The sequence below is a fragment of the Eleutherodactylus coqui genome, chromosome 1 (genome assembly GCF_035609145.1).
Source record: "Eleutherodactylus coqui strain aEleCoq1 chromosome 1, aEleCoq1.hap1, whole genome shotgun sequence".
Classification (NCBI taxonomy): domain Eukaryota; kingdom Metazoa; phylum Chordata; class Amphibia; order Anura; family Eleutherodactylidae; genus Eleutherodactylus; species Eleutherodactylus coqui.
In genome coordinates, this window is record NC_089837.1 from 128,127,132 (window position 1) to 128,152,384 (window position 25,253).

Sequence of the window (25,253 nt, forward strand, 5' to 3'; positions counted from 1 at the left end):
GGGTGATTCTGTTGAAGAATTGCCCATTCTTCCCTATGGGAGCAGAAAAAAAAATTGCACAATGTGTTTTTGCTTCAACAGGGAACAATGCGAATGTGATGCAATTCTCATCCATTCTCAATTGTTTGAGAATTCACATGGACAGCTGCATATTATTAGCAAAAATATATGCAGCAGCGTGGAAATCCTTAGGTCTACAGAAATCCTTGGAATTACTTCTAATGCTTCCTACCCCTAAACTCCCTACCCTCCCCTTTTTTCAGCTCCCAGAGACGCCTATGGGAGCCTCCAGTGCATTCTGGCAAAAGATAGGGCAAGACCTATCTTTTCACGCACCATATAAAATCGGTCGCCATTTTTAATCGGCTATGTCCTATTATTCCCGACGTGATTCTTTTACGCAGCTAATAATCACTCATGTGAATAAACCCATTGGAATCCAATCAGAGGCATAGCTAAAGGCTCATGGGCCAGGGTGCAAAAGTTTATCTTGCGGCCCCCCAACTTCTCTTAACCGCTTAACGCAGAGGTGTAACTTGAAGCTCCTGGGTCGCAATGCAAAAGCTGTAAGGCTGGGGTCACATGGGACGGAATTCCAGCGAAGTGTAAAAGCGCAGTTTCAAAACCCCCAGCCTTTAGACGCGGGTTTTGGAGCGGCTTCGCCGTCAGCATTCCAGTGCGGCTTTCTCTCTCCATAGAAACGAGAAAAGAATTGACATGCTGCGTAATTGAATAGTACTGGGCTCCCTATATTGATAGGAGAAGCCTTATGGGCCCCTTAAGGCTCCTGCGCCCGGGTGCAAATGCATCCCCTGCATCCTCTAATCCAATGCTTCACATGGTGGCGATTTTTGTACACAGCTCCAATAGCTGCGTATACAGGTGAATAAGGCCTTATGATAACTTTTTTTGCCACAGCTTGTTTACCCTTCAATTACTTTAGAAAGGCTTTTGTTGTGTTGTGTTAAGATAAGAGAACAATAGCTGTTTTATGGCTTAAGATAAGATAACATTCTATGACAAGTAATAATAATCTTTAATTGTATAGCGCCAACATATTCCGCAGCGCTTACATAGACAGGGGATACAGAAAGACAAAAGTACAAACATTACAGCACCACGGTTACATAGTAATCAGTTGATGGAAACAATAGGGGTGCGGGTCCTGCTCCAACGAGCTTACATACTACAAGTAATGGGGTGATACAGAAGGTAAAGGGGCTGGAGATGTGCACAGTATGGCGAGGTGGAGAGTGGGGGATGCTATACACATAGACAATGGTCAGACATTTAGCTGTGTGATGGCAGAAATGGAATCACTGCAGGGGCAGTTGATGGTGGCTAGCAGGGATTGCAGTCAGTAGGTCAGGGAGCATGTTATCGGGCGGCGTACAGAGGGGTTTGTTTAGGGAATGCGGTATGCCTCCCTGAAGAGGTGCGTTTTTAGAGCACGCCTGAAGTTCTGCGAGTCCTGGATTGCTCGGGTAGCCTTTGGTAGTGCGTTCCAGAGGATTGCTGCTGCTCTGGAGAAGTCTTGGAGGCGGGAATGAGAAGTTCGATTCAGAGGGGCGCGCAGTCTAGTTTCGTTAGCAGACTAGAGAGCCCTGGCTGGGTGATGGATTGAGATGAAGGAGGCAATATAGGGGGGCGGTGCGCTGTGGAGGGCTTTGTGGATGAAGGTAGTGAGTTTGAATTGAATTCTGTATTTAACGGGCAGCCAGTGCAGTGACTGGCACAGGGCAGAGGTGTCCGAGTAGCGGCTGGACAGGAAGATAAGCCTGGCTGCCGCATTCAGGATAGATTGGAGGGGGTGGATGGTGCAGGGGAGGCCGATCAGCAACGAGTTGCAATAATCGAGCCGAGAGTGGATGAGGGCAACAGTAAGCGTTTTTAACGTGTCTGCGGTGAAGAAAAACTGGATTCTTGTGATATCCGTTATCACAGACAAGTTAAAATCTGCTATATCTGTACTTGATCGCATGTCCGTGCCATTTTCCTGCCCTGTGTATTACAAATCTCACCAAAATCACTCATTTAGGCTGGTCTCACATGATCGGATTTGGATTGCAGATTCTGCAACCGTTTGATCCGCGGTAATATATTGTTCATTCAAATGCATTGAATTACACAATTCTGCTCACATTAGCGGGTCAGAATTGCATAATCCTCTTACAGAAAATATAACGCAGCATGTTCTATTTTACCCTGGATATCCGCTAACATAGAGCTCATTGTACTCTATGGTCACGGATATACCCGCAGCCCATACGCAATTACACTGAGCATGGGCAGCGGGTAGCAGCATCATTGCTAAGCCATGGTACGGATAATATAAACAAAGTTGTACTGCGCATGACCGCCTGTGTGAGTATGTGGTCATGCTCAATACAATTACACAGGGTCACGGCAAGGCGCATATGACATCTGCATACAGCCCTGTTAGCCCAGCCTCAGGCTACTTACACACATGCTATTTACCTGTGGATGCGAAGCATTTTTTAATAAAAAATTGCTTTGCTTCTGCGAAGTTATGATCGTTTTGTGTGAGTTTCACAAGAGGATTGGAAGTGTTTTCATTGGTTTCAATGGGAAAGCTAGCAACGCACTCACATGCACATTGCACGGCATGCAAGAGCAATGCGGTGCATTAAAGCTGCCATTTAAATCAATGGGCAAGACATTCCGAGAAACTTGATAAGATAGAGCATGCCATGATTTTTTCCCACAACTCATTTCTCGTGTATATGAATCCATTCAAAAGAATGGGGTTACGCCGGCAAGTGAGGAAGGCTATTAATGAATCCTTTAAACTAACCTTGTGGTACATAGAGAGAACTATGAGAGGAGACCCCCCCGATAGCCTTATAATTGATTTGATCCTGAGAGTATGGTGGGGACCCTGCATGTTATTGCGCTACACAAAAAATTTTTTGCGTTAACAAATTGCACATGTCAAATACGCGCATGTGAACGAACCCATTGAAATCAATCGGTTCTGTTTTCTGCACATTGTGCACACAATTTTTCGTGGACAGATGTTTGCGCAAATATGTCCATGTGAATCCAGCCTAAGGGCTCAGTCAGACAAGCATTGTTTACTCGCTGCTAAGCAAGGAGTAAACCATGCTGCTAACAGCCGTGTAAAGATCGCGTGAACAGGCTGCCTCTAGCTAGCGTGGGGACTGCGTGCTTTCACGGCTCCCATAGGAGCCTATGGAAAGCATGCTGCACTTTGGCGCACCATGAAGCTGACATTCAAGTTTGCACTCGCTTTCTTTGTTGGACGCGCATATTCTGCGCTTCTAAAAAAGGTCCATGTGAGCCCTTCATAGGAACCCATTGTTTCTGATAGCAGCGCTGTTTTCTCGCTGCTGTAGCAGCAAGTAAATAATGCTCGTTTGACCGAGCCCTTAGGGTGCTTTTACATGGAATGACTATGCAACCAGCCGTGACACAGCGATCGCACATGGTTCGCTTGGCATGTATTTAGACTGCACAATACTTGGGGAGTTTTAGTAGGTCATTCGAAACATAACCCTTCTGCCACTGCCTTCTATTTAGCAAATCGTTTTGCAGCAGATGAACAATGCTTTTTCGGCCTGGATAAAAGATTCAATCAGCGACAATCAAGCTGTTAGGTTCTAACCATTTATCAGTGATTGCGCACTGCATGCGTTTATACTCACAGTAACAATTATAGCGCAAATCACTGGATCTAACAATGACTTGCACAGTAATCCTGCCGTGTAAAAGGGTCCTTAAGGCCCATTTAGACACACCTAGAGATGAGCGAGCACCAAAATGCTCGGGGGCTCGGTATTCGAGCCGAGCTTTTTGTAATGCTCGAGAGCTCTGTTCGAGTAACAACCCCCCTAGAAGTCAATGGGAGACTCGAGCATTTTTCAATGGACCCGCCGGGTGTCGAGCATTCTCTCTCTCCCTCTCCTGGCCAGATAACCCTCCTATAAACACCTGTCCTGCTGAAAAAACAGCTGCTTAAGCTAATGAGGGAAAGTAAGAGATGATTTGGTGCAAGTAATTTTATGCAGAAATGTCGGGAATTCGTTCAATCGTTTGGCTGTCTAAGCAATAATCGTAGTGTGTAAAAGGGTCTTTAGTCACATTGAATTGTTTTAGTTATAGCTGTTTTAAATCAGACATAAAACCTTGAGTTTCTCTTGAAGTAATATTCACATGGCTACCATTTCAGCACACTTTGTTTACATAAGATTATATGAAGAACATTGAGTCACTACATGCATAAGGCCAAATATTAACCCTTTGCAATCCAATTTTGGATTCAGGGGATCCTAGGGGGCTTTCTCTTTCTGCCATTATACAATGGCACCATCTGCTGGCTAGAGCCAGTACTGCGATATGTGACATGCTGGAGAGGCCCCCCGACAACAGAGCGGCCAGTAATATACAGTAAGAATACCCCGCTGGATGTCTTCCTACATTGGAGCTGTACAGGCTTCAATCAGAATTTCTTCAGACGTCAGACAGTGGATTGGAAAGGGTTAAGCCAGCATATACAGGCCCAGTTACGGAATATGCTGAGCTCACAATATATTGGCAATTAACAAAAATAAAAACTATACTGATAATTGGCATTGATTATTCTCTTCTGATCAGTTGATCAGCTTTTGTGTTCTCTTTGTGATTGTCATAAAAACAGCTGTTCTTCCCACTGATGCACCTGTAGATTGAGGATGGACAGAACACTTATATGGCTCCCATACAGGTTTCTTACTGATTTTTGTGTAACAGGAAAGTGGTAAAACTAAGGCTGTGTTCACTTTTGGAATTTCCATTGCAGATTGTCAATAAAAAACAAACATTAAGGCCTCATTCAGACAAGGAAATCATACAGGAAATCTGCGGTGAATGAGCTGCTCCGTGCTCCGTGGACCAGCTCGTTGACATGTCCGTGCTGCGGGCAGAGTGCTGCTGCGGCTCCCAGAGGAGCCGATGGCCAGCACCATGGACAGCGGCGCAGCGCTGAGATGACAGGTGAGTCGGCACTGTGCTGGTAAAAAAGCTCCATGTGAGCGCTTCCATAGCAACCTATTGGTTGCTATAGAAGCGTGGTTTACATGCTGTTGTATCAGCAAGTAAACTGCGCTCGTCTGAACAAGGCCTAAAGTAGCGGATGCTATTATTTGTAGTAAAATGATGGTAGAAGCCTGATGCAACCCAAAATGGTCAATGGGGTCTACTGGATGAAATTTCTGTCTGTCATGTGACAGATGCTTCCCTTATCTTGCATCTTGCAAAAAAAAACTGAATGTCTATGCTGATGTGAACAAAGTCTCTACATCAGTCTTATGGATAAATACCAAGTGAAACCACACAAATCCATACTACAGTTATGGGCATGTGGTTTATTACAATTTCCAAGATTATATCTTTTAATGCCATTCATTAGACTCATTGGACTATTATTAGAATTGAGGTGCTCAAAGCATTTTTGCCAAGGTTGAGTATGTTCTGCTTTACATATTACAATAAAAGAGGTTTAACCCCTTAAAGACTGCCCATGTGCCTTTTAACAGCAGCCATTAAGAGGCTTTATTCTGATGCAATCGTTTTTTTTACTGCGCTGCTTCAGAAGCCTGGCGCAGATCACCCATGCCAGGGGGAGATGGTGCTGAGCTGCTGGATAACAGCCTAGCACTTGCTCAAGCAGTGGGGATTGGAGAAACCTCCGATCCCCGCTGTTTAATCCTTTACATGCCGTGTTCAATGCGACCGTGGCGTGTAAAAGGCTGACAGAGTAAGGGGGCTCCCTCTTTCACCTATTGGACCCCAATAGCAGGGTCATGATGGGTTTCTACAGCACCCAGAGGCTTGAATTTGGCCTGCAGGTCTCTCAGCTACAGTGACCTATGAGGCTTAGCCTCTGGCTCATGGCAAAGATAGCTAATTTTGCCTATCTCACAAAAAACAGAAAAGAAAGGTGTTAAAAATAAAAAAAAACATTTAATTAAACAATTGCAGATTTTGTTCATCTTACCTCTAGAAAAAAATGGAGCACAAAATGGAATCAAAATGTTATATGTTCCCAAAAATTGGATAAATGAAGGCTAAAACTTATCCCGCAAAAAACAAGCCCTTATAGAGCTCAGTCGGTGGAAAATAAAAATGTTATGCTTCTTGGAATTCGGCAACACAAAAGCAAATCTAAAAAAGAAAAAAGAGAAAGTTTTTTACAAAAATTGCAAAACATAAAAAAAATGTAGAAACTTGCCGTAAACGTGCTGACCCAGAGAATAATGTTATTACATCATTTATTTTGCATGCTGAAAGGCGTAAAGATGAAATCCAAATAACAAATGGCGCAATTTCTCCCAATTTTTCCTCAATCCCCCTAAAAAAAGTTATACATTATATGTACCCCAAAAGGATGTCACTAAAAATGCATAGAAAAAACAAGCTGTCATTTGTCTATGTTGAGGGAGAAATGAAAAAGTTATGGCTCTAGGAATGCGAAGATGAAACTAACTGAAACATTCGTTGGTCATGATGGCGCAAACAGACTTCGTCACTAAGGGGTTAATGCAAAACACTATACTGCTAGTAGTTTAGTTGTAGGAGAAACATTTTCCTTTTAGCTCTGTTAATTAATAACCTTTTCAACTACTTTAATATTTCCAGTGGAAAACTTATCATGTGTTACCTCTAAGCTTCAACAGGTGATATGTGCTGCTTTCATCAGATGAAATGATGACATTGTGCAATAATGAGCCAAAAAGATATGTACTTTCTACAAATACTACTAAAATGATTACATAGGTCAGTGATGGCAAACCTTTTAGAGGGCGAGTGCCCAAACTGCAAGCCAGAACCCACTTATTCATTGCAAAGGGCCAACCTGGCCATGTACACGGGACAGTTAGCGCGTAGAATTCATTCAAATGAACGTATCATGCAGTGAAAATGCAAAAAAAAATGCTCACTATTGGACAGTCCGTTATCGTTGACTTTCAGGGCTTAAACAGATGGGCGAGAGCACAACTACGCTCACCGCTACGAAGCATATTTGGTCATGAACCAGATTTTTTTTCTCTGACTTTTTAAACTATTAACAAAGAAGAATAGCGTTTGTGAAAATGAAACATTTGAAATCAGTGGTTTCGCTTCGTCCCAATATGTGGCCAGGATTTTAATGGTCGCATAACGGGATGAAATCACACCCAGCTGTTTAAGACCTCAGTCAGTGTAACAACTTGGCTTCTCATTCTGTGTAAACGCTTCCCGCTCACATAGAAGGTGAAGCGCTGAGAGAGAAGCCAGCCAGCCAGCGGTGAAAGGGCCATTTATACAGGATGGTTACACTGGGGAACGACAAAAAAAAAATGTTTCATGGTGCCTGGAATTTTAGACCTGAGTATTTTTGTGCTGCCGATTTCGAAAATCCCATCCATTTCATTCTAGGAGCTCTAGGTTTTGGGATATTCCTGATGTCATTATCTATTTTTGTTATAATTACTTTATTTTCCCGCCCAGTATTTGCTGACTATTAGTACATACGGTATATATCGCCACCGCTGCGCATCAAACTTTGGTTGATAAAACAATGTATAAAGACGTTGAAGAGAAACGAAATGTGTTGCAGTTACAAATGTAGGAAATGTCCTGCGATGACGATGGAGAAGATAAAAGCAGGTAAATTCGATGGACCACAAATCCGAGAACTCATGAAAGACCAGCGTTTACAAGATTCAGTGGACAACTTTGAGGCGTGCGTGGTCATGTTTGTAGGGTTGTAAAGCATTTCCTTGGGAACTATAAGGCTGCAAGCTATGGTAAAGGTAAACTTGTGGAGAATACGTTCACTTCTGTTTCTGAACACTTGGGTGTAAAATGAGCATCAGATTGTAGGACCTGCAGTCATTTTGGATGGATTTCCAGATTGTCTTGGTGATGTAAGTGATGAAGAGGGTAAACAATTTCGCCAAAAAAATAAGGATCGTGGAAGAACAGGACTGCAGATGATGGGATACACATATGATGGCGGACGACTGGTGAAACATCCAGAGCAAATGTCCAGTAATATCTCATTGTAAGAAATTACAAGAATGTAGTTTCATTGACATGTCTCAATGAAGAACATTTTGTTTTATTCATGTTCAAGGCTTCTTGGGATTTATCTTTGTACCTTCAGCTTTTGATTGGCATTCATTACATGTATAATACAATATGCGTACATGTATACATTTATATGTATATATGTCATATCTTGATAAGCAGAACTGCTGGAGAAAAACTAATGATGTCATTTTCAGAATCTATGACCCCAAAATATCTCAGTCACCAAAAATTGTGCTTCCCATTGTTATTGTTCACAATTGTTCAAATTCTCGTGCTCCCGTGGGAATTTGAAAGATAGTCATCCCTTGTAAATGCAGGCAGCGACTGAACGACTGAAGGAGAGTTGTTCAGTTTCTGCATGCAAAAACCTGTGGCCATTCAGTGTAAACAGCAGTCCTACACTTCTGAACAACTGTCTGTTTACTGTGAATGGAGGCGGTGAGTGGAGAACACTCCGCGGCTACCCCAGCTCCATGCTGGCATTGCTTTCATCGATGCTAGCAATACTCGCTCCTGTATAACAGCACAGGAGCGAGCATCAGTGGGACGTGTTGTTGGGCTACCTTTGCCCAACAGCTTGTCCAGTCTAAATGGGGCAGAACTCTGCCTGTGTGAGCGCTCTGCATGAGCGCCGTCGTTTACCTGAATGTCGTCTGTGCTGGGGTGACGACGTTTATGCCCACAGACAGGGCTCCGAGTCCCCCTCTGGCACACATGCCATAGGTTCACCACCACTGACATAGGTGATTTAATCTTATGCATACCTGCTTGGTTTGCATAAGATGTACTTCCTGCTTACATGCTGGTAAAACAGCAGAGTGAATGCTGTATTAAATGCACCAAATGGTGTCGATTTTGCCATGGATTTTAAGCTTTGGATTTGCTGCAGCATTTTCGATGCGGACACTCCACAGCAAGTTCTGCCCCATGTAAACATAGCCTAATTGGAACCAAAGCTTCGATTTGAAGTATTCTTCATGTAGTAAAGTTTACAGAAAATAAACACGTCTACTGTCAAGTTAAAAAAATTCTGGTTGAAAGAATCTCCGACATGCCTATGAAGTACGGCTGCTATTTTAAAGAATACATTCTGAATGAAGGGAAGTTGAGAGTAGGAAAGTGGCTTTTAATGAATGTAACTCAATGGAAGGAATGACAAGTTGAGCGTTTGAACATGTATGTTGGAGCACCAGCAATATTTGACTGTGATTGACTTGACTGTGCACCACCTGTTTGTCAGAATGTTTCTTGACATCCTCCTCTGACCCCTTTCACTGATGAATTGTTTCCATTTATAGGATCCCTTTTCACTGAATCTTTTTTTCTTAATCCCACCATTCTTGGTATAAAATAAGGAAAAGACATGACAGCATATTTGGTGCAAAAAAAAAAGAAAAGCAAAATGATAGCAACGTTTCGACCAAACGGTCTTTATCAGGCATTCCATTCTTGGTATAATCTCAGCACTGTTGTACAAGAAAACTCAAAAGGTTGGCCGTTTTTGAAATAGTGGCTTCAGTTAGTCTGGCACTGATGACCAGGCCGCGTTCGAAATCATTCAGAATGTAGATTCACACTGAAACTTATCCATGGAAGATTTTCTTGCTTATATATTGCTCTCTGGGGTCACGTGTAGTCTTGCTTTTGGTGATTAGCTGGGCAATAAAGAAGAAGATGGAAAAGGTGGTGGCGGGAGCAGCAGCTCTTTAATGAATGTGACTCAGTGGTTAGCACTGTTGCCTTGCTGGGGTCCTAGACGTCGCCCTTATTCAGATTTGAACCTTGGTCAGAAAGGCAGCAGTGTTAACAACTGAGGCACCATACTTTCTTCTGGAGTTTTCAGTTCAAATGTGACCAAGGGCAACATATGTATGGAGTTTTTATGTTCTCTTTGTGTTTTTCTTCTTGTTCTTCTCCTGTGCAGAAGAAAGAACACATGTGGTGGCTGAGCTGTTAGCAATGCTGCCTTGCAGTGCTGGAGTTCTATGTTCAAACCTGAGCGAGGAAAACATCTGCATGGAGTTTTTCAAAGTCCATGTTTGTCCTGATGAAGAATGAACCTATGACCCCAGTACTGCAAGGCAACAGTGCTAATCACTGAACCATGTTCATTGAAGAGGCACCACCACATTAGTAACCTTCTGGAGGGCTACCTAGTGAACCAAATTTTTACTTCAATTTACTTTAGTGGGAATCGGGGGGTTGCCCCCGCTCCGGATGATATTTGTGAAGTCGAGTCGATCCCAACCCAATTATTCCAATAATCGTTCAGCACTAGTCCATAAACAAAACTCTTACAGATGTCACGAGTGTCACTATGTATGAATCCTTATGGCAGCTTCACATGGGTCTATGCGTGTTGCTCGTGAGTTAGCACAATGCATTTGCACTGTGAACGTGTTTTTGTGTATCAGTGTATTTTATTGTACTTTTTACACATACAGAGCATGATCATTTGTATGCGGAAGACAAACACGCCCCAGATTTAAATGGCTATTTAGCCTAATGAGTTTCAGAAGTGTTCTTTTTTTCACACTGTGAACGCATCTGTGCACCTCCTATAGACTTCTATTGGGACCATTGGTGCGCAAATGCAAAGAAGGACATAGCATGTTGTATTTTTTTGTACACGCATGTGTGAATTTGGGAGATGTGTCCCAAGCCACTGAAAACAATGGGTTCTATTCTCTGCATATTGCATGCATAAATTTTACGCATGCAAATACGCCCATGTGAAGGAGTCCTTAGACACATCCTTTCTTTTTTTGCCAACTCAATTTAATATACTTTCTCCCAATCAGTCAACAGCCCTTTACTGTTCACTATCTTTTCTTTGCTGAAAACTTGTTAGATATCTCAGATCTATATTGACATTCACTTAGGTGTTCTGGAACTCAGACATATTGTTCTACATATCAACTATAATTTTATGATTACATTAGTATCCATAGCCACAGAATTCAAGACAACAAAGTATATAATAATAATAATAATAACACATACACAAGACATTAGTCTGGAAACTTTACACCTAAACAAAAACATGTTCATGCTGCTCACATTGTCAGGAAGTTTGTAGACCTGGACACACACGTAAACGACACACAGGTTTAATTTTGCATTGCTTTGGGCATCCTGCCTACACCGTTGTCCGGCTTAAGGCCCATTTAAACTGGATGAACGTCAGGCAATCAATGCCCAACACTCGCCCCCTTGTGTACTCCCTCCTGTGCTGCTGTACAGGAGCGAGTATCGCTGGCTCGCACAGCAGGGGGGTGGGGCAAGTGGAGGAGATTTCTCTCCTTGCTCCCCGACGCCCCTCTCCATTCACTTAAGCAGTGGCCATTCAATACTGAATAGCTGCTGTTTACTTTGAATGATCATCATTCAAGATCTCAAGCTGCATAAAATCCTGAATGATGATCGTTCAGTTTAAACAGCAGCATTTCAGAACTGAACAGCCACTACTAAAGTGAATGGAGAGGGGCTGGGAAGAGCTGAGAGAGAAATCTCCAGCTGCTCCGGCCCCCTGCTGGCCGCTCTGTGAGCAAGCCAGCAATACTTGCTCCTGTGTAGCAGCACGGGAGTGAGTACACACAGGGACGAGTGTTGGGCATCGTTTGCCCGACATTCATCCAATGTAAATGGACCATTAGCATTTGTTATCAGTATTAGGGCTCCCACCCACTAGCGTTTTTTTTCACTGCGAAATTCGCACGTTTTTTTTTTCTACAGGGGGTCTATGGGACTTGTAAAGCTAAAATCGCGATCGCGCAAAATCGCGATTTACCGCGAAATCGCGATTTTGCGCAATCGCGATTTTAGCTTTACAACTCCCATAGCCCAAAGACCCCTGCAGAAAAAAAAAACGCTGCGAATTTCGCAGTAAAAAAACGCTAGTGGGTGGGAGCCCTTAACCGAGTTTAACATTTAACACATAATACAATGCAGTGCATATAAAAAGTCTGCACACCCCTGTTAAAATGCCATGTTTTTGTCATTAGAATCATTTTTGTCAGATGATTCAGGCTTGTCAGCAGACAAGATAGAACAGTGGGCGGCAACTAACAGAATGGTACTTAACAAGGAGAAATGCAAAGTCCTACATCTGAGCAATAAAAATTGAAATAAAAAACACACAGAATGGGAGGAATTGAACTAAGCAGCAGCACATGTGAAAAAGACTTGGGTATACTAATAGATCACACACTGAACATGAGTCAACAGTGTGATGCAGCAGGAAAAAAGGCAAACAGAATTCTGGAATGTATTAAGAGAAGCATAGTGTCGCGGCTTGTCAGTCGCAACAGCGTCGTGGCATGGTGGTCTCAATGCAGGCCAAGACCTGTCACCTTATTATGCAGGACAAGGGTTAATGCACCATGTGCAGAGACTGCTGGTGTTGTCTTTCTTTGCTGCATGGATGCATGCTGGATATATTAGTGTAGGGACCCACTACAACGCAGGGAACCGTGAAGTGGTTAGTGGGCTCATGTATCTTGGCCAACATCAAACCAATGCCTTGCATTTATTATCTATCATTCACATGCAGTGTGGCTTTAAGACTCCAGAGGGAGCCCAGGGTGGCAGTACCAATATGGTTCACTGATGGAAGTGCAGGGCAACCCGTCGAACTATTATGGCGTCATTAATAGGTTGCTGGTCTGCATGGTGAATTACATATATCAGAATGGTCTGGCACCCTGTATCCACTATGTGTGGGACTAAACGCCAAGCAGCCACCCCCCTCATTATCAGGAGGCAGTGTGAGTAGCTGTCTCATTGGTGTCCTGCACAGGTGTTATTGGCTCCTCCATTTGGTAGTCAGCTACCTGCATGGTGAGAGGAGGATGCATCTATATGCACTCCTCAGTCAGTAAGTAACGGCCATTTTCTGTGATTGTTTTTAATTTTTTATTTCCCATTCTGTGATCCATTAATGTCAATGGGTTCATTCTCATTAATGTGTTTTGTGCGTGCACAGAAAAATGGGACCTGCTCTATCTTTCTATGTATTGCACATCAAAGACATCCATAGAAGTCTATGGGAGGTAGGCAAATGCACACACCATGTGCATGCAAAAACGCAATACACTGCACAATTCTGTGAAAGAAAGAACACATCTGGACCTTATTAGGCCAAATAGCCTTTTAAATCAGATCAGGACATGTTCACAAGCATGCGCAAAAAGTACAGTACTATGCAGTGATATGTGTGCAAATCAACCCTGATAACTGTGCAAATGCATTGCGCTGAAGCGTGCACAATTGTGCATACAGTCTGAAAGAGCCTTTAAACTCATGCTAAATAGTTAATACACAGTTGCCATTAAAGTGATTCTGATTTACCCCATCTAAAGTTCAGCTGTTCTGGTTGGATTTTCTTGACATTTTATTGGTTGCATTTTTCAGCAAAAACCATGGTCCACAAAGAGCTTCCAACACATGAGAGGTATCAGTCAGGAGGAAAACATTTCCAAGGCATTGCATATATCATGGAACACAGTGAAGATGGTCATCAAGAAGTGGAATAAATTTGGCATAACAGTGACAGAACTGGACGTCCCTTGAAAATGGATGTAAAGACCAGAACAAAATTGGTCCAGTGGGTGCCAAGAGGCCTACAGCAACATTAAAGGAGCTGCAGGAATTTCTGGCAAGTAATGGTTGTGTAGTGCATGTGACAGCCATCTACCATATTCTTCATATGTCTGGGCTGCCCTAGACATATGCAAGATGAAAGCCTTTTCTAACAAAGAAAAATATCCAGGCCGGGCTACGTTTTGCCAAAACCTATATCAAATCTTCCAAATGTACATGGGGAAACGTGTTATAGTTGACGAGACCTGTTACGGACAGTGAGTGTGGACCCACTGTGCCAAGTAACCGGTTTGACTTTGGGCTAGTCCTAAGGGTGTTATCCTGATGGTTCTCCAGTTTTCACCCTTTAACTCCTGTGCAGGGATCTGGACTTCACTGTGGGAAACTAAGCAGGCCGCTACCTCCTGGAGTAGTCCTGGTATAGTTGACAGCTGATCCATGGGAGGCAGAGACACCGATGCAATGTACTGCGAAACTGGCCAAACTATAATCAGAGTCTGGTCCAAAGGCAGAGTACAGACATATTCTAGAAAATAGGTTCAAGGGTCTGAGCAGACACAGGAGACACGAGCAGGAGACCTTTGCTAGGTGACTGAGGACAAACTCATACCAATACTCAGGCAAGGAGGAGGATCCCCAGCTAAGTTAAATTGGAGGGCAATTGCCTATTACCCTGCAGCTGGGCAAAGAGCACTGGGGCGGGTTACCTACTACAGTGCTGATTGAAAGTACAGCTATGAGCATATTCATACAGAATTAGCAGAGCGATGCCAGCGTCTGCCAGGAACAGCAAAAGGGCGGCAGACATGGGTAGCCAGCCTATCAAGACCAAAGTTTAACTTTTTAGCATTAATTCCAAAAGGCATGTTTGGCACAAAACTAACACTGCACATCAGCAAAACAACAATATACCCACAGTGAAGTATGATGGAGGCAGCATTATTCTTTGGGGCTGTTTTTTTTGCTACTGAAACTGGGGCTTTAGTCAAGGTGGAGGGAATTATGAACAGTTCCAAATATAAGCCCATTTTACCACAAAACCTCTGCTAAAAAACTGAAGAGGAATTTTACCTTTCAGGGCAACAACGTCCCAAAACATACCTCCAAACCAACAAAAGAATGCTTTCACCAGAAGAAAATCAAAGTTTTGGAAGGGCCCAGCCAGAGCGCAAACCTGAATAACATTGAAAATCTGTGTTGACCTGAAGAGGGCGGTACACACAAGATGCCCTCTTAATCTGACAGTGAAGATGGCCCATACTGTTAGACACCTAGCTCAAAAGACTGAATGCTGTCATATGGTCAGGGGGAACATCAACAAGATATTAGTTTTAGGCCGCCTGCACACGGGCGGAAATCCCGCGGCGGGATTTCCCACGGGATTTCCGCCACTGAAAGCCTGCATAGGAGTGCATTATAATACGCACTCCTATGCAACGGCTGCAGTTTGGCCGCGCGAAATCTCGCGCGGCAAACAAACCCGGCATGTCCTATTTGTGTGCGGGGCTCACAGAGCCTCGCACAGAAACGTCACCCACCCGGCCGCTGGCTCCGGTCTCCGCGTGCGCCGGCTGCCCGGCAGCCGGCACATGAAAGAGCCGGGGCCGCCGGGCGCGGGTGAGTACGCGCTCGTCTCTGTAGGCGCTCGGGTCGGGTCCCGCGGCGAGAATTCTCGCCGCCCGATCCGACCCACTCGTCTGCAGGCGGCCTTAGGGTATGTATATTTATGCAACCACGTTATATTACTTTTCTTTTTAAAATGTTTGTTTGTTTTTCAATGGAATTGTACAGATAATGGGTTACATTGAACGTCAAATAAATCTGATTCATCTCTGTCAGACTTTTTAACATGCCAAATACATGGTATTTTACCAGGGGTGTGCAGACCTTTTATATCCACTGTAGTTAGCCTGGTTTCTAAAGAATCTAATACAATCTGCAACCCAAACTGTAGCATACACTTGAAAGCATTGCATACAAGCTGTTGTGTGAGAACTTAGCAGGTTTGCAAGCAAAACAGAATTTTCTGGAACACAAATTTGTTTTCACCTATTAATTAACGCTGCTCTACAGATGGAATCCATGGAATGCAGATTAAATCAGCTTTATGACTGTGTGTGGATTTATACCAAAAAGCAGTTTCCTTCTTAAGCAGTATGAGAGCTGACATACTAAATTATTTCTTACAGATTGAAAACCCTTCCATGCTCAAGAAAATAAACCCACACCAAAAGTGTTAATCTCTGAGAAAAGCCTATATACAGTAGCTTAATAGCTTCATCAGGTATATTCTATATGGCCAAATGTTGACACCTGATATCACTCTTACAGTTTCTAGCAAAAACACACTTTTCTATCAAGTTTAAAAGGCTGACAGGGATAGAAACTATGTAAGATGTAGATCAAAGAGGTCTTCGTCTCACATATTCACCCCTATGGTTCTGTCCTTGCTTAATGTCCCTATGCAGGTTTTTGCATACAAGACTGAAACCCAGGACGGAGCGGTGCTGGATGGTCAGACTCCTTAGGGCAGGGGTGTCAAACTCCTTTTTACCGAGGGCCACATTGGGCTTATGGTGACCTTCAAAGGGCCGCTTGTAAGACAGTACAGTAAGGGCCTGTTCACACAAGCGTATTTGTGTACATAATATGCAGTTAATAGAAGCCATTGATGTCAATGAGTTCATTCACATGATATATATTTTCACACAGCATGACCTATTTTGTTGCGTACTACGCACCGCAATAGGCCATGGAAGTGAATGGGCCGCGCAAATACGTGGTGAATGCGCAGGAAGCCTGTGTATTCACTGTATATTTGCGCACCATTTCAGTGGGCCCACCTGCGTTCTTTTTTGCGTGCCCAAATATGCAGGCATAAGCGATTTTCGATTGCGCAAATACGCAGCGTATTTGTGCTACTGAAATACGATTATGCCCGTGTGAACGAGCCCTAATAGTGACCCCTATAGTGGTCGCAGCAGTCATAGTGACTCTCATAGTGGTCCCAGTAAAAATATTGACCCCCACAGTGGCCCTAGTAGTAATAGCGAGCCCCACAGTGGCCCCAGTAGTAATAGCGATCCCCACAGTGGCCCCAGTAGTAACAGGGTATCCCACAGTGGCCCCAGTAGTAATAGTAACCCCCACAGTAATATATACCCCCTCACTAGTAATAACCCCTTAGCAACATCATTCCCAGCAGTAATATTAATTAACCCCCCCCAGCAGCAGTAATATTAATTAACCCCCCCCCAGCAGTAATATTAACCCCCCCCCAGCAGCAGTAATATTAACCCCCCCCCCAGCAGCAGTAATATTAACCCCCCCCCCAGCAGCAGTAATATTAGCCACCCCCCCAGCAGCAGTAATATTAGCCACCCCCCCAGCAGCAGTAATATAAACCCCCCCTCCCAGCAGCAGTAATATTACACACACCCCCGCAGCAGTAATATTAACCCCCCCAGCAGCAGTAATATTAACTCCCCCCAGCAGCAGTAATATTAACCCCCCCAGCAGCAGTATTACCCCCCCTCCCGCAGCAGTAATATTAACCCCCCCCAGCAGCAGTAATATTAACCCCCCCCCCCCAGCAGCAGAAGTAATATTAACCCCTTCCAGCACCAATATTAACCCCCCTGCAGCAGTAATATTAACCCCCCCCCCCCCCCAACCCTTATTCCTTCCTGCTCCCTGCAGTCAGCGATGCTCTCCTTCTGGTCGCGCTGATCCCGGCTACACACTGATGGCAGTGTGTACACCCGGCACGCTTCCTCCCTGAGTCCTCTCCTGCGGAACTGAAGAGCAGGGGACTCAGGGGAGGATGATACTGGCTGCACACTGACGTCAGTGTGTTACGGGAACAGCGGTAATAGCGCGATTACCAGCGGGAAGCTGCAGCACCCCAGCTGGTAATTGCTTCAGTGGTGAGCGGCGTTGGCACGCCGCGGGCCACATAACATGAGGCAGTGGGCTGGATTCGGCCCGCGGGCCTTTTGTTTGACACATGTGCCTTAGGGGATCTTTGTTCCAAAGTAGAAGAAAAAAGTGAAGGAGAAGGAGGGGAAAGAGAAGCAGGAGATGAAGGAGAATTAGAAGATCTTCTTCTCCTTGTTCTTCTTCACCTAATCCTCCAAAGAAAGAAGGACCAGGGATAGGAAGAAGAATGGAGCTTGGTGGCTAAGTTCCTAGCGCTGTTGCAGCACTAGAATCCAAGGTTGAAATCTGACCAAGGGTAACATCTGTTTATATTTGTGTTTACTCTTCTCCTCCTCTGGAGGAGAAAGGGCAAGTGTGGTGGCTTGGTTATTAGAGCTGCTTTATTGCACTGCTGTGGTTCTAGGTTCAAATCTGTCCAATGACAACATCTGGATGGAGGTTTTATGTTCTGTGTTTATTCTTATTGTTCTCCTCCTCCTCCTCTGGGGATGAAAGAACAAGTGTTGTGGCTCAGTTGTTAGCACTGCTGTCTAAAAGTGCTGGAGTTCTAGGTTCATATTTGTCCAAGGGCAACATCTGGATGGAGGTGTTATGTTCTTTTTATGTTTAATCTTCTCTTGTTCTTCTCCCTTGCAGTGGAAAGAACAAGTGTGTTGGTTCAGTTGTTAGCACTGCTGCTTGGTAGTGCTGGAGTTCTAGGTTCAAATCTGTCCAGGGGCAACATCTGGATGGAGGTTTTCAAACTGCATGCAGATGTTGTCCTTAATAAGATTTGAACCTAAGACCCCAGCACTGTAAAAGAACTTTTCTAACCACTGAGCCAATTTTTATTTTTACTCCTGTTGAGTTTATTGGGAGTTTCAATCGGCCCATTATGCTTACTTTTTGCAAATCAGGTTGGGCACTCCTGACCTGAATGCTCCAATAATCGCTTAACACTGGTAGTACTCAGCAAGGGCAATTTCAGGAAAAAGAGCAGAAACACTACATGAACTCAGCCTAACTTAGCAGCTTCCCAGCTCTGTCTCATGGAGGTGGCTCTTGAGCAAGTAACCTCTGCTTATGAGATCCATAGACATATTGAGAAGAATTACATATTTTACAATGATATTAGTTTATTTCCAATTGATTTCAATGACAGCTATGCCTGCAATTAAAAGTGCTAGCCACTACACAAGGGTTGGTACAGTGACTTCCGCTCTGACCCTGGTGTATCCCCGGCATTGACAGTGGATACTGCCTGGAAAACCCCCTTAACATCTTCCCACTGTAACTCTTTTGTTTTTTTCATTTTCATGTTTCTATCCATATATATATATATACACATATACACACACACACATTATTTGGATGAGAGTTTGCTTTGCATGGGACAAGTTGTATTTTTTAATGGTATCACTTAATATACTAAAACGCATTTTCACTGTTTTTAGGGGTTTGTTTTTAAAGGGTTAATGGCGCAATAAATTCGGAATCATACCGACCCGGTATTCTATGAGTCAGCACAATTACAGCAATACCAAACTTATAGAGTTTTTAATGTAGCACTACTTAAAAAAAAGAAATATTTTTGTTAAACAAAATTTGTTTTTGTTGTCATTTTGTGAGCCCAATAACTTTCATATTTTTCCATTGATGGGTTAATGTGAAGATTCATATTTTTCGAGGTGAGCTGTAGTTTTTATTGGTACCATTTTGGAATACATACGAGTTTTTGATGGTGAGCAAAAAATTAATTCTGCTCCATACAATGATACCGGTCTTGCATCGTACATGTATGGTGCTTCTTGGTAAGGGGTTAATACCAGCAAAACTGTTTGTAGGGGCATACACAAAGATACATAAAGCTGGAAGACACATACCGTATATACCGGCGTATAAGACGACTTTTGAACCCCGAAAAATCTGCTCTGCAGTCGGGGGTCGTCTTATGCGCCGGTAATACAAAAAAAAAAAAGTGTAAAAAAAAAAAATTTATTACTCACCTCCCACGGCGTTCTGTCGCGCTCCGGCGGGATGTCGCTCGCTCCGGCAGGCTGTCGCTCGCTCCTCGTCCCCGGCGCAGCATAGCTTTCTGAATGCGGGGCTTGAAATCCCCGCTTCCAGAAAGCTAATACACACGCCGGCAGCCATGACATCATTGAATGGCTGTGATTGGCTAAAGCACACGTGGCTTCAGCCAATCACACTATTCAATGACATCATTGAATGGCTGTGATTGGCTGAAGGCGCACGTGTTAGCAATCACACCCATTCAATGATGTCATTGAATAGTGTGATTGGCTGAAGCCACGTGTGCTTTAGCCAATCACAGCCATTCAAAGATGTCATGGCTGCCGGCGTGTGTATTAGCTTTCTGGAAGCGGGGATTTCAAGCCCCGCATTCAGAAAGCTATGCTGCGCCGGGGACGAGGAGCGAGCGACATCCTGCCGGAGCGAGCGACATCCCGCCGGAGCGCGACAGAACGCCGTGGGAGGTGAGCAATAAATTTTTTTTTCTTTCTCCACTGTATACCGGCGTATAAGGTGACAGTTGGGGGGTCGTCTTATACGCCCCGTCGCCTTATACGCCGGTATATACGGTATATTGTTAATTCCCATATTATTTGGAGTTAAATAAGCAGTTAATGTGTGCTTAGTAGCAAATATTGTTGCTTTGGCTCTGATTATAAACAATTGTCCATTAGTAAATAGTACAGAGACTATAAAAAAATTTGTAATACATTTTGTTGGAGAAAAATGCCTCATTCGCCACATATCAAAAAGGATATGACTTAAGTCTATGGAGAGGAGAGGGGAGGGGGAGGCAGGAGCAGGAGACTAGCATTGATGTTTTTATCCATAAAAGGCACACATAGAGAAGAGGAGATACTGCTCCCCTGCCTCTCTGTAGTACACGCTTATTGGCAGAGGCATGGCAACATGGAGGACATTATACCGCAGTCCTTAGCAGTGTAGTTGTGATCTCAGCACCGGGATGAGATAGAAAATTTACTAGTGCCTTCAGCAGCTGCACCTGTGTATGTGTCTGCTTACCTCTTCCTGAGTCAACTGCTTCCTACTTCTATCCCCCTTTCTATAGACCATTGTAATCTGATCTCTCAGTAAAGCTGAAAAGCGGTATCCTCTCTGGAGACGGATGTTGTATATTAAAAAGTTCCTTACAGTCCTTTGTACCATTGATTTATAGAAAATTGCTTATAATTAGAGGTATACCTTAAATGTAGCAGATTGTGTTCTGTTTATATATAATTAAGTTACCTCAGCTTGTCGACTTGTTACGTCGGTGTTCATACTTTCAGGTAGTACACCACAGATCTCCACCGGTCAGCCTATCTGACAGATAGGCTAACCACAGAGGCCCACGGAGAATCGCGGCAAATCGCAGCATGCTGCGAATTGCCAGCCGTGAGCGGAGAATCACAATGATTCTCCGGTTATGGACAGGGGGGAAGCACTCTCCATAGCAACGCTATGGAGAGCTTTCACTGCGTTCTCCGTGGCCGGATTATCGCCACGGGGAATGCAATTCAAACTCGCCAGTGGACAGGCAGCCTAAGTTATGCTAACCACTGTGATCCCTACCGGCCCAGTGCCACAACCTCTGTCCTCCTCCATTTATTGCATTTAGTGCCCCCTCATCAGATTTAGTATTCCCTTCTTCACACTTAATGCCCCCCTTTTTCAACAGTGTCTGAGGCTTTTTTGGCCTGTGATGCCAGTGTCCCAACACAGTCATCCTTGCCTCACCAGTGCCAATACACTGATGCCCTGAAGGCTGAAGGTCTGATGTAGCCTGCTGTCCAGAGAATAGCATGGCAATTAGGCCATGGTTCCCTGCTTATAGATTTAGGCTGTTTCCATATCCTGAGGAAGCAAATACAGTTTAAAGTGTCTCTATGTAAGGTATTCAGGACATGAGGCCAAAAGCCTAGTCCAAATCTCTTTTACCCTGTTTGCCTCCTCTGTACAACACGGTATTATTTGACATATTTGATATCAGCTGCATGCCGGTTGTAAATGTGACAATGTCTTCCATTCATAAAATTCAACTAGTGCACAGCTCAACCATCTAAATGATAGCTTGAATGAAATGGTGGTTGGAAAAGATCCTGGATGATAACACGTGAAGGTTATTCAACTGTAGAAATAAGGTCACAAGCATCTTGGGTTTGATGCTTAACATATTAAAATGTGGCATGATACTACCCATATAGTTAGTAAGTATGATTAGTAACAAATATAGAAATGTTACTATTTACACAGTTAATATAGTATTATAGGAATGCCTTATTACAAAGGGGTTTCATTCATTTTATGTACTTCTAATTAGAATATGTATGACATACTATGCTAATAGCTAGATATTGTAGTTTTGTACCCAACTGCATAGCTAATTTTTTCATTACTCAAAACAAATACGGTATGTATTTTTTCTAAGATCCTATGAAATGTTTTCCACATCTATTTAAATAGATTATATATGTAACAATATCACCTTTCATACATAGCACACTTTATATTTTGAATGGTTTAAGCTATAAGTATAAACACATACGTGAATATATGACATAATGTTTGATACTAATTCACATATCCACTATGCATATTTGAGAAAGAAGGCCTGGTATTAAGTAAATGTTTGCTTAGAATGGGCTAAGCATCCATTACGTTTTCTCTTCCTTGGCTGCTTTCAAGTGTGGGAAATTTAGGACAATGTGTCAAGTCTCTATTCAGAAACTATGTGAAAGAACTTGAGCTTTTCCTCATGTAATTTAAATTTACGAGCTGATCTGAAACTTAAAGCGAAGGAGCTGCATCACTGTGCATACAGGTAGAAAAATAACGGCAGCACGTAGGGTGGATGTTAAAAACAGGAAAGAGGCCTGAAGAATTAGATGTAACATTTGGCATTACTTTACAAAGCTGAGAAAAATGCACAATTTCAAGGCGAATATAAAGCGATACATTGCATTCATTTCAGATCACTTGTTGTGTACTCATTCTCCTGAGCCTACGCAGAGGAATGATACAGTTAACTTCCACCTGTTGCATTCACAAATGTAACACATTCTACGCAATCTCACTACTTACGTTTGTTATTGTGCTCACTCCTTTCCAAGAATTTCCACTTCTTCAGTAATCACTTGAGCAAAAAGCATTAAAATGCATATAGCTTATCGAAAGGGAATTTCTATCATTTCAAGACCTTTCCTTTCCTTTGTTAACAAGCAAAGATCGAGCCTGTGAAGTGCCTGTAGATGCATTGGTGCCTTCGGTCACAGTGGTCTGGATACCCCCTGAAAGCCCCTGCCTCTGGTATGTGAGAATGAGTCTGCTGGCTCACAGCATTGTCTGTCAAACCAACCAAAGACTATTCAGTTACCCTGGAGTTCTCATGTGGGCTCAAGCAAACAAAAGTCTTCTCTTCATTCTCCTCAGCTCAGTTTCCACACACATCTTTTACCTATGTGAGCGGCAATATCTATACTATGATACTTAAAATACACTGGGGTTTTTGTGGTATACCACAGCTTTAAATATTAACTAAGTAGTAGAAGCCATGTTAATAAATAACGTGCTGGGCACTGGTGTGGTTTATATGAGGAGTATTAAAGAAAACTATTATATGTACCCAAAGGGTATGATATACTAATAATGAAATAGATAACTTGTAGGAATATAGAAGATCAGATCCCTTACTCTGCAACTTGTAGGAATATGTCCTAAACAAAATACTCATTACTTTTATCAACAATATGGTCCAGCCAAATACAAGATGGGCCATATAAACAACCGAAGTCATGATAATTGTTCCAAACCTTATTCTTGTGCAAGCCTTATCGTTTACCTGTCACCAACCAATAGTTTATAATCTGTGGTTTATAGACCAAAACAAAACATGGGAACATCAGCCCATACTTTGTCAATGGCCAGTGCCGGAAGTAAAGGAAAAGTTGCTGGCCTACTTATTTTTGAAGTCTTCTATACAGTTACCTCATATATCAGGTATATATGCAAGTTAGATCGCCCCTCTAAACTCCTCCTCACAACAATCGTGCAGTTGAAGAGGAAAGGAATGCCCTGTTCTACAGATCTTTAGGCCAGTCTCACACAGGCATTAGTAAAAATTTTTAGAATATTTTCGAACAGCGTTTTTCAAACGCGTTTGACTGTGTTTTTAACGCACCGCACCATTGCAATGGGTGATGTGATGCATTAAAAATAGCTGAAATGCACTACAATAGAAGAGACAGCATTTGAAAAGTGTAGCGTTAGAAACGCCACGCTAAAACGCTTGTCTGAGAAGCCCCAGTAAAATCAAAAGGATGCTCAGTACAGTGTTTTTAGTGGGCATTTTGAAAAAAAGGGGTTTGGTACCGTGTCAGCCAGTAGAGCAAAATGTGATTGTTCTCAGTAAGAGAGACCATGTAATAACCTTGTAGATATGATACCTTTAAATGGCTAACAAAAATACATAATATTACAGCGAGCTTTTGGACCTCTCAGGGTCCTTCCTCAGGCGTAATGGAACAAATCCAAAGCTGTCTTTAATATAACAGATGACCACATGAGAGGGCACAAACATGGTGAACTTAATTTGCACTAGATAAATACCAGAGACAGAGGGTAAGGGGACACAGACATGTTAGGATTAATAGCATTTAGATAAATACCAGGGAGGGATGACCTTAACAGTAAATAATTAGTAATGATTTTGTCCTGTTTCATGGTTGACTTTCTGGCCTCCTGCTCCAGCAAAGCGATTGGCCTACTTCTGCTACATTAATGACATCATAATCATATTCCCAGACCCTCCCCTTCTGTGTTACAGACAAACTCTAAATTTGAGGAACTTTTAAGTCAGAAGACCATTGCCTGCTGACACACAAAAAGGAACTTATCCCTGTAATGTAAGGAGCTCAAAGACCTGCTCACATGTACTGACTGCGGACAGGATACAAATCCCCAACACACAACAGGACTATAAAATCCCGGGGACATTCACGTGTTCCACGTCCAATGTTGTGTACCTGATCCTGTGCAGTAAATGTCCTGTTGGGGGCCTTTATGGTGGAGAAACAGGACAAAAACGTAAAGCGAGGATGAGATCTCATCGCCACACGATTAAACAGAGAAAGACAGAATTACCTGTGGTCGAGCATTTAGTCTAGTCATGGACACGACATAGAAGATATGAAAGTTATGATATTGAAAGGCAATTTCAAGTCACAAAGCCATAGAAGAATTTCGGAATATAAATTTATAACAACTTTTGACACTTTTAATAGAGGGTTACATTATTCACGAGGATTCATGCGTGAGTGGGAAGTATAAGAAATCTATAGCACAGAAAACACTGCTGGCCTGGTGAAACTTCCCCCCCCCCCCCCAACACTAACTCAGGGACCATAAAACCTTCACTCACTTACCAGTGACTATTTTTTTAAGTGCAAATTATTCACATAGAATCATAGAATGGTAGAGTTGGAAGGGACCTCCAGGGTCATCGGGTCCAACCCCTGCTCAGTGCAGGATTCACTAATCATCCCAGACAGATATTTGTCCAGCTTTTGTTTGAACACTTCCATTAAAGGAGAACTCATCACCTCCTGTGG

General features: G+C 43.1%; 1 protein-coding gene across 1 annotated transcript in view; it reads right to left on the reverse strand.

Moving 5' to 3' along the window:
* Positions 1–6,059, reverse strand: part of VEPH1 (ventricular zone expressed PH domain containing 1) — a 252,596-nt gene extending 246,537 nt beyond the window's left edge. The window contains exon 1 of the mRNA XM_066600287.1: positions 6,017–6,059. The gene's annotated coding sequence lies outside the window, so the exon portion shown is untranslated. The remainder of the gene's footprint in view (positions 1–6,016) is intronic.
* Positions 6,060–25,253: the final 19,194 nt, after the last annotated feature.